This window comes from Giraffa tippelskirchi, chromosome 9 (assembly GCF_054371585.1).
Source record: "Giraffa tippelskirchi isolate mGirTip1 chromosome 9, T2T-mGirTip1v1.2.pri, whole genome shotgun sequence".
NCBI classification, from domain to species: domain Eukaryota; kingdom Metazoa; phylum Chordata; class Mammalia; order Artiodactyla; family Giraffidae; genus Giraffa; species Giraffa tippelskirchi.
The window spans coordinates 148,664,550-148,672,303 of record NC_137283.1 but is presented as its reverse complement, the minus strand read 5'-3'; the positions used below and the strand labels follow the sequence as shown (position 1 = coordinate 148,672,303).

The window sequence follows — 7,754 nt, the reverse complement described above, 5'->3', positions numbered from 1 at the left end:
CTGGAGAAATGTTTATTCAGATCTTTTGCCTACTTTTAATCAGAAATCAAGTTTTTTAGCCATTAATTTTTAATTTGACTTTTTATTGTTGAGTTGCAATTATTCTTTATATGTTCTGGATACAAGTTCCTTATCAGACATAAGATTTGCAAAATTGTGTTTATTCTGTGTGTTATCTCTTCACTTTCTTGGTGGTGTCCTTGGAAACACAAAAGTTTTCATTCTGATGCACGTCCAATTTATCTAATTTTCTTTTGTTGCTTATGCTTTTGGTGTCTTATTTAAGAAACCACTGCCAAATCTAAGGACATGAAGATTTACTCATATGTGTTCTTCTAACAGTTTTACCATTTTAGGTCATTTACTATTTAGGTCTTTGATCACTGTTGATTTAATTTTGTATATGGGGTGAGGTAAGGGTTCAAGTTCATTTTTGTGCATGTGGATATCCAGTTATCTCAGAATTATTTGTGGAAAGACTATTCATTTCTCCATTGAATTGTCTTAGGAATTTTATTAAAAATAAATCATAAATTAAAAATTTATTTCTGGACTATCAACTCTATTCCATTGATCTATATGTCTGTTTTTATGGCAGTACCATTGCTATTATTGTTGTTGTTCAGTCACTAAGTTGTGTCTGACTCTTTGTGACCCCATGGACTGCAGTACACCAGGCTTCCCTGTCCATCACCAACTCCCAAAGCTTACTCAAACTCATGTCCACCAAGTCACTGATGCCATCCAACCATCTCATCCTCTGTCATCCTCTTCTTCTCCCGCCTTCAATCTTTCCCAGCATCAGGGTCTTTTCCAATGAGTCAATTATTCACATCAGGTGGCCAAAGTATTCGAGCTTCAGCTTTAGTATCAGTCCTTCCAATTAATATTCAGGAATTATTTCCTTTATGATTGACTGGTTTGATCTTGCTGTTCAAGGGACTCTCAAGAGTCTTCTCCAACACCACAGTTCAAAAGCATCAATTCTTTGGCACTCAGCTTTGTTTATGGTCCAACTCTCACTGATAATTGTAGCTTTGTAGTTAAGTTTTGAAATTGAGATGTGTGAGTACTCCAACTTTGTTCTTATTTTTCAGGATTGTTTTGGATTTTGTGGGTCCCTTGAAGTTCTCTATGTTTTTAAAGGGTCATCTCTCTCTGGTGCCTTGCCAGGATTTATCTGCTCACTGAGGCATCCGGGGCTGACCTGCAAATCTGCCACGTGCTGGTACCTATATGCCTCAGCATTACTTTGCCTGAATAGACTTTTTCCAGCCCCAAGAGCTGGATCTTGTTAATCCAAGTTCTTTTTTTTTTTAACAGGACAAATCCATACTTCTATTTATTTTCAATAAGTTTAAATCCTCAAAGCATACAGCATCACATGGATTTTGTGTCCAACGGCCTTAGCGGGAAGGTTGCTTTGGAATTTGGCACGAACCATGCCACTATTTCCATGAGCTCGAGTTATCTTTCCCCAGATTACTCTGGTTTTGTTAGGTTTTCCACCAGGAGTTACTGTGTTGTTCTTTGCTTTGTACACATAAGCACATCTCTTGCCTAGATATAATTCAGTTTTATCTCGAGCAAATACACTTTCAATTTTCAGGAGAGTAGTGTGTTCCCTCTGGTTCTGTAGACCCTATTTATAGCCAGCAAAAACGGCCTAGCTCACAGCCTTCCAGACATATTTGTCGTTTTAGAAGTCCTGTTCCCAGCAGGCCTCTACAGGGTCCGAGATGGCTGAAAGAGCTTAATCCAAGTTCTTGATGGGTACCTTGTCAGGGAGGAGATCTAATTCCAAGCTGAACTCTGGTTTCAAATAAGATTGATAGATTTGGTCTGATGGGTCACTATAGAATCCTAAGAATTAATTAGGGATGATGGACAGCTTGTTAAGTGTAGTCATGTTATGGCTGTTGTTTTCAAATTATAAAAATAGGGAATTCCCTGGCAGTCCACTGGTTAGGACTCTGTGCTAAGGGAGGAAGCAGGTTGGATCCCACAAGCTACATGGTGCTGCTCCCCAAAATTATAAATGTTGTCATATCCAAAAAAGGTGAACAGTTAGTTACAAAGCCATAATCCTTTTGTTAAAATTATAGTATAATTAAAGTAAAATTATGACAATCTAGACATAAAGTAGAAGTTATGGCCAATCTAGAAAACATATTAAAAAGCAGAGACATTATTTTGCCAACAAAGGTCCATCTAGTCAAGGCTATGGTTTTTCCAGTAGTCATGTATGGATGTGAGAGTTGGACTATAAAGAAAGGTGAGCGCCGAAGAATTGATGCTTTTGAACTATGGTGTTGGAGAAGACTCTTGAGAGTCCCTTGGACTGCAAGGAGATCCAACCAGTCCATCCTAAAGGAAATCAGTCCTGAATATTCATTGGAAGGACTGATGCTGAAGCTCAAACTCCAATACTTTGGCCATTTGATGCGAAGAGCTTGGAAAAGACCCTGATGCTGGGGAAGATTGAAGGCAGGAGGAAAAGGGGACAACAGAGGATGAAATGGCTGGATGGCATCACCGACTCAATGGACATTAGTTTGAGTAAACTCTGGGAGTTGGCGATGGACAGGGAGGCCTGGTGTGCTGCAGTCCACAGGGTCGCAAAGAATCGGATACAACTGAGCGACTGAACTGAACTGAAAATACAATTATAGTATCAATGATCTAATGTATTACTGTAGATAGTAATACATTGGCTTCCCTGGTGCCTCAGCAGTAAAGAACCCTCCTGCCAATGCAGGAGACGTGGGTTTGATTCCTGGGTCAGGAAGATCCTCTGGGGAAGGAAATGTCAACCCACTCCAGTATTCTTGCCTGAAAAATCCCATGGACAGAGGAGCCTTATGGGCTATAGACCATGGGGCCACAAAACAGTTGGACACAATTTAGTGTCTAAACAACAATTCCTCTGTAGATAGAAGTTTTTGTATCATTTTTGGAAATTAATGTGAGTTGAGAATTCCACTAGGAATTTTTTGGGTATCTATTCTTTCCCTTATGGTTTGAGAGGTCATTCACATTTTCTGGGCTTTTTTAGGCCATACTGTGCAGCATGTGGGACCTTAGTTTTCCCATCAGGGTTCAAACATGTGGCCCCCTGTATTGGAAGTGTGAAGTCTTAACTGCTGGACTGCCAGAAAAGTCACACCATTCACATTTTTGTAGACATCTGTGTTATCAGTTGCTCAGTTATGTCCAACTCTTTGCGACTTCGTGGACCGTAGCCCTTTTTTCCATGGGGATTCTCCAGCAAAGAATACTGGAGATGGTTGCCATGCCCTCCTCCAGGGTGTCTTCCCAACCCAGGGATTGAACCCACATCTCCCACATCGCAAGCAGGTTTTTTACCATCTGAACCACCAGGGAAGCCCTTTTGTAGGTGTAATCAAGCAAAAATCATACTTTGGGGTTAGGAAGAGTTTGTTACATCTTTAGTGTGCATTCACAGGAATATATTTACCTAGATTTATTTTGAGGTGAGGCTAAGATTTAACATGTGGTTTGTCTTTGTATTGAACTCTTTCCTCTCTAAAAGCATATGTGTATTTCCAAATGCATCATTTCATCCTTAGTACACTTGTTAAGGCTGGCTACAAAGGTTCAGGTTCAATCGATTTGGCTTCTGAGTCATTGAATAAAACATGCCACACCATTTATTAAAACCCAGGCTCTGGCAATCCTGATGCTCAGATTTTCTTCAGGTTGACCAGCAAGGGGCACTAAAGCCTAGCATCTTTTCCCTGTTCCTTTCCAACAACATCAGAGGTTTCAGTAAGAAAGTAATTGGGAATGAATCTGGAAGCTGTGCACTTTTATAGTCAGATCAAAACACTGATAGCAGTCTCTTTGATATTTTTTTAAGGGTATTGATATTTTTTAAATGAGAAAAATTCTGATTGGGTAAAAAGACAACAAAACAATTCCAAATATAGAACCACTCTTTGCTTACAAGCCATAATTCTCCTGTCTAGTCAATACTATTAGGTAAACCAGCAGAATCCTGTCATTGCTTTTCTATGAATTACTGCATTTTTTCCATCCAGAGAACATAATGGTTTAGCCACATAACAGTTCCTAAAAGGATGAACTACTTGATGTTACGGTGACAAGCAATTATTACAGAAGCCTACTGGTTGGTCATTTTCTCCCCCTTCCCTTTAAATTTTGCCTGCCTATTTATTTCCATCAGCTAGTAAGGATGACTCTTTTATTGTTTCAAATAAAGGATGTCATCTATATGCTAGGCACACATTATGAATAATTCCTTGTCATAACAAGACACGAATGTCCTTCAGAGACTGACACGAAGTTACTGGAGCTGTTTAGTATTTGGTAATGGGCTTTTCTTTTTAATTTTAGCTTTGATCCATGCTTAATCACCTCAAGGTACTGAAATACTAAGAATGACAGCATTCAATAATTAGTTCACCAAGCTGGAAGCTAAGACCCACTATTCTTTCATCTAAATCAAAGAAATAGTTTCTGGAAGCTCAGTCCACTTATCAATATTACAGAAATGATGCATGTAAAGTTAATTAATTCACAATTAATTTTCAATTACAGGTCAATCAATGTATAATACTCTGAGAAAAAACCATTCCTTTTTCAAATTGGTTTTCTTTTAAGACTTAGATTTTTTTTGGACCTTGTTATTTGCAGCCTGTGAGAACTGTATTAAAATGGATCACATCCTTATTCACCCAGCTCATTACAGCCCTCTTCCCCTCAAATACAATCCTAAGCCTCAAATGGCTGATTACTTAAGAACCCTCAAGAAGTCTTAGCTAAATAATGGACAGTTCAGAGTATGATTTTTAATATTTTCCCCTCTGCTAGCCAGAATGAGAAACTGGGGATCACAGAGTAAAGATTTTTAGGGGCTGAGGCAGATATCACGGGTGGAATAAAAAAGAGCAAGAGCAAGAAAAGACTGTAGATTCCACGTTCTCTGAACAAATACAAAGGTGTTCTATCTGAGCTACTCAAGATGGTCCTGAGGCGTCCAGGTGTCGTGTCCTTTCCACTCCCTGAGCCTTGCTTCTCAGTGACCCAGGAGGTGGAGACAGAAACCACATGTGCCTGGCATGGTGAAGAGCACAGACCGGGAGTCAGGTTTGTTGTTGTTGTTGTTCAGTCGCTAAGCCATGTCTGACTCTTTGCAACTGCCCATAAACTGCAGGTTGCCAGGTCCCTGTCTTTCACCATCTCCCAGAGTTTGCTCAGATTTATGTCCATTGAGTTGATGATGCTATCTAACCATCTCATCCTCGGCCTCCCGCTTCTCCTTTTGCCTTTAGTCTTTCCCAGCATCAGGGCCTTTTCCGATGAGTTGGCTCTTCGCATCAGGAGGCCAAAGTATTGGAGCTTAAAGTCCTTCCGATGAATATTCAGGACTGATTTCCTTTAGGATTGACTGGCTTGATCTCCTTGCTGTCCAAGTGACTTTCATGAGTCTTTTCCAACCACAGTTCAAAAGCATCAACCTTGTGGCATGTTCTGGTGTGTAATTTTGGGCAAAGGACTTTCTTATCTAAGCCTCAGTGAATTCTTCTATACTGTGAAGATTCACTCATTCATTTAACAAATATTTATCAAATGCCTGCTATATGTCAGGCATTGTTCTAAGGCCCGAATGAGAGAATGAATGTGAAGCACTTAGAACTGTGAAAATAAATAACGTCAATTATAATCCATTGAGAACCTACTGTGTGCAGTGTACCCTATGCCGTACACTTTAGGCAATTACTTAACCTCTTTCTGTCTCAGTTTTCCTCATTTGTGAGGGGAGGGTTTGGTCTCATATGGCTTTTGTAAGGTTTAAATGAGGAGATGTATATTAAATACTTAGAACAGTGCCTGGCACATAATTAATGCCATGCAAATGTTTGCTATCACCACCTCAGTTTCTAAGTAACACCCTGGAGAGGTAAGTGTTATTCTCACCACTTCAAGGATGAGTTTACTGAGGTTTAGGGAGGTCAAGGTCAAATGACTGGTAAGTCACAGATTGGTGGTCTTATCTACCTGGTTCCAAACCCTGTCTGTGCTTTTCCCATGGAACATTGGTGCCTCCAGGAAGCATTGAACTCCTTGCTTGTGATTGCACAGACTGTTTGCACATGAACTGTTTGCATAGTAGCTCCAAAATGCTACCCCCGGTTCCTCTGAGTCTCTCTTACAAGCACGCTCATGGCCATATAAATGCACACACACCCCCCCCCACACACACACGCACACGCTCACATCCATAGTCTTTGCCTCAGCATTCATTATGAGCAGTGGCTCCTCTCCTCATAGAAATTATGCTACCAGTTATGCATTCAGCAAAGCTGCCCATCCATTGCTCTAGAACCTGAATGCACATTTAGTTTTTTAGTCTGTGAGCTTTCTCAAAGCTGTCTTCCTGGCTTGCTCATTCATTCATTCCGTCATTCATCAAGCTTTCACTGTGAGCCAAGCTCTGTGCTAGGTAAATTCTTAAATTTTTTTATTAACCACATACTATGTCTTCTCAGTATGTAAAATATTGGATCCTAATTGTGGATTTTGTACAGATTAGTTTAAAAGGACAGAAGGTAGGAACAGGCAATCTTTGTTTGCTTTTCACGTGCCCAGTGGTTGTCACTGACTGTCAGCAGATGATAGTTCTAGCAACACTTTACAGCTTAAATAAGAAGCATATTTTCTCATCATGTCCTTTGTATATCTTCCCCTTGGGAAGCACACAGCTACAAATTATATGGAGGTGCTTTAGACACAAATTAATCTCCCTCTGAGAATTGTGGGGGAATGTGACTGCTTTAATAAACTATTCTTTTTAACTTGATGCAGTTGAAAATGTTGCAAGTGAAAAAAAAATGTTGCAAGTGTTCTAAGGGGTACATTACACCAAGTTGGTGATGAATTTGTGGAAAACCAAGTTACAGAGTCAAAATAGCAATTGTTTCTTATATTACATACTCCCCACCCCCACACACAAAGTGCCTGAAATAAGGAGGAGTAGATTTTGAATTCTCAATGTTACATCCCAAAAGAGCTACAAGTTTTGAGAATGCATTTGCTGTGTGTTGTTCTCTGAATATTTATTCTTTCTTCTTTTAATAATAATTCAATTCTCCCCTGGGGAAAGGTTTGTACTGGCTCTTGATTAAAAAATAAACCAAAATAAGACAAAAAACAAACAAGAAAATTCCTTATTGCCTTCTTCCTCAATCTTTTGGGAACGTGTGCTGTGACTATTGCTCACTACTTCCCTCACTGGGCTTTTTTCTTAGGGTTTCTTTTTGGAAATGCCCTAGAACGTAGTATTTCTTAGGCGATAAAAGCTTCTACTCTGCTCTATCAGGAAATACAAAGAGAGAGCATTGTAAGAGGAATTTTAATTATTTCTGACTTATGTTAATTGTCACTATTTAGAGGTTACCTTGAGGTTTCTGTCAAGAACTTCAAGTAAGGGGCTAACATTGAGAGCCAAATGGCAAATTAATATATGACATGTAAGAAATATATACAAAGTGCCTTAAAGACAGAGACTTGTTAAAAAATTTGCCAACCACTATGATTCTTTTGCAATGCAGCAGACTGCCTGCAATGCAGAAGACCCAAGTTTGATCCCTGGGTCAGGAAATCCACTGGAGAAGGAAATGGCTACCTACTCTAGTATTCTTGCCTGGAAAATTCCATGGACAGAGGAGTCTGGTGGGCTACAAGTTTGTGGGGTCTCAAGAGTTGGATAT

General features: G+C 39.6%; 1 pseudogene; it reads right to left on the bottom strand.

Annotated features, from left to right (window-relative positions):
• Window positions 1-1,357: 1,357 nt before the first annotated feature.
• On the bottom strand, window positions 1,358-6,081 carry LOC145520859 (large ribosomal subunit protein eL33 pseudogene; annotated as a pseudogene).
• Between the last annotated feature and the right edge of the window lie 1,673 nt (window positions 6,082-7,754).